Source organism: Nycticebus coucang, chromosome 1, assembly GCF_027406575.1.
Source record: "Nycticebus coucang isolate mNycCou1 chromosome 1, mNycCou1.pri, whole genome shotgun sequence".
Taxonomy (NCBI): domain Eukaryota; kingdom Metazoa; phylum Chordata; class Mammalia; order Primates; family Lorisidae; genus Nycticebus; species Nycticebus coucang.
The window spans coordinates 116,590,411-116,593,190 of record NC_069780.1 but is presented as its reverse complement, the minus strand read 5'-3'; the positions used below and the strand labels follow the sequence as shown (position 1 = coordinate 116,593,190).

Here is a 2,780-nt window from a genome sequence, read left to right as displayed (position 1 = left end):
CTGGGTGTTGTGGTGTGCAGCTGTAGTCCCAGCTACTTGGGAGGCTGAGGCAAGAGAACTAACCCAAGAGCTGGAGGTTGCTGTGACTGAGGGTGACAAAGTGAGACTCTGTTTCTGAATTAAAAAAAAAAAAGTGATCAAAGAATAAAGAATATGCAGATAAAAAAATGTAGAGAAAGTATTCAAAAGGTGTTTTAAATTTATTGATTGATGGATTTATTTATTTAGAGACAGAGTCTCACTCTGTTGCCCAGCCTAGAGTGCTGTGGCATCAATCTAGCTCACAGCAACCTCAAACTCAACTCAAGCCATCCTCCTGCCTCAGCTTCCTGAGCGGCTGGGACCACAGGTACTGGCCACCACACCTGGCTAATTTTCTATTTTTAGTGGAGATGGGGTCTTGCTCTTGCTCAGGCTGGTCTCCAAGTCCTGAGCTCAAGGGATCCTCCCACCTTGGCCTCCCACAGTGCTAGGATTACAGGTGTGAGCCACCATGCCTGGCCATTTTAATTTTATTAAAAAATTTAGCAATTCATTGTTGTATTTTATTATTTTAAATAAATATTCACTTATATACCCAATTTTTCAATTTGTAACTTCACATTCAACACAAATGAAGATCTGCCCCCCCATTCTCATTGAAGCAACTCATTTTACTGCCCAGACTTTTCCTTATCTCCTTCAAGATCATAACCTCTTATGCCATCCCATTCCTCCATTTCCGCCTTTAAATCTCTGATTCTACTAGTGACCGATCACATCAGAGCTGCTTACTGCCTGGGTTTTCCATCCCCAGCCCTCTCATGAGAATGGCTATTCCTGTGCCAATTTAACCACTGCTGCTGTATTTTAAGAGTTGTTCCAGAGACACTAGGCCTTAAGTTCTCTTGTGGTTATTAGTGATGGAAATTTTGGGGCAATGTTAACTGTTACCAAAGCACCATAGAGGTTTTTAGGATCTCCTAAGTCATAATTATTTTCTCTTTTGTTTCTATTTGGGAGCTAATCTGTTGAGCTAGCATTGATTGATATAGAACATTGTATAGAAATATCCAGAAACAGATCAAGAGGAAGGAAAAGAGGCAAGTGGAGGTGGACAGGTGTGAAAAAGGGAGATTTTAATTTGTAGATTTATAGCTGGGTGAAGTGAGTCTTAGCTTTGTGGCTGGTAAAGGGATGCCTGTGAACTTCCTTAGATTTTGAACTTGATAAGAAGGCTTCCCTGCTGATACCCCTTGGTTAACCTGCCTGGGAGGTGATTTCCTTCACTGGTGTGTAAAAGGTCACTCCTAATACTTACTAATTAAGGTAGCAGCTGGCAGTGTGAATTATGCCAGTTTTATGAATGATCAAATCAGTTTAGACTGTGACTGATAAAGCTTTTGATAACTGTTTAGCAGTTTTCTGATGGGTTAGAAAAAAAGTAAACCCACAAGTTTTTACTTTTGTAAAGAGTTTTTTTTAAAAGCTCCCAGATATTAGAAAAAAGCTAATAGCATTTAATTGTAAGATGGAAGGAGGATGAAAAAATAAATGTGAGCTATATTGGTGTTTTAAAATTTAAGCAGAAAAAGGTTATGTTAATTCTGAGATTTACTTGTATTATCTGGCTTTAGTTGAGTTTTAAAATTGTGACTGATAAGGGAATGGGAGAATATGTTTTTATAAACTTGATGCCAGCAATGTGCCCCTGATATAAATAATAAATGCAGAATAAATACTTTCCATTGTGAGAAATCACTGTTTTGGCACAGACAGAACTTCTTTTGTGGATTACTTGTGCAGGAAGATGAGAAATCGTTACTATTGAAAATAATTTTAAAATAATTTTACACAGTTACATTTTTTTTTATTAAATCATAGCTGTGTACATTGATATGATCATGGGGCATCATTCTAGCTTCACAGACTGTTTGACACACTTTCATCACACTGGTTCACATAGCCTTCCTGGCATTCTCTCAGTTACTGTGCCAAGACACTTACATTCCACATTTACCAAGTTTCACATGTACCCTTGTAAGATGCACCGCAGGTGTAATCCCACCAATCCCCTTCCCGTTACCTACCTTCTCCCTCCCTCCCCTCCCTTTCCCCCTTCCCCCTATTCTTAGGTTGTAACTGGGTTATAGCTTTCATTGTGAAAACCCTAAATTAGTTTCATAGTGGGGCTGAGTACATTGGGTACTTTTTCTTCCATTCTTGAGATACTTTACTAAGAAGAATATGTTCCAGCTCCATCCATGTAAACATGAAAGAGGTAAAGTCTCCATCTTTCTTTAAGGCTGCATAATATTCCATGGTGTACATATACCACAGTTTATTAATCCATTCGTGGATCGATGGGCACTTGGGCTTTTTCCATGACTTAGAAATTATGAATAGGAAAAATATGGAATGCTTCACGAATTTGCGTGTCATCCTTGCCCAGGGGCCATGCTAATCTTCTCTGTATCGTTGCAATTTTAGTATATGTGCTGCAGAAGCGAGCACCACAGTTACATTGTTAAGTCACCTTTGTAACAAGGTAGATTCTCTTTCTAACCACTGTCTGATTTTGGGGTGTGATAGTTCAGTAAAGCAAAGGTGTTGTTGCAAAATTCCTGCAGTTAGTCACTTTCCAGGCCGGTGTTAGCTACATGCCACGGTGCTCTGCAGGGCAAACTTGGGCCTGGTTATTGAGCAACTGCTATACTGCTGCAACTTGACTTTCCCACGTCCTGTTTTCTCTTGCACCTGATTTTCCTAGTAAGTTCTATTACAGATGTTGGAAAAGTCTG

General features: G+C 39.4%; 1 non-coding gene across 1 annotated transcript; it reads right to left on the bottom strand.

Moving 5' to 3' along the window:
• Nucleotides 1-2,386: 2,386 nt before the first annotated feature.
• LOC128592102 (U6 spliceosomal RNA) lies at nucleotides 2,387-2,493 on the bottom strand. Its single transcript, XR_008381767.1, has one exon. It is a non-coding gene; the product is annotated as a U6 spliceosomal RNA (small nuclear RNA).
• Nucleotides 2,494-2,780: the final 287 nt, after the last annotated feature.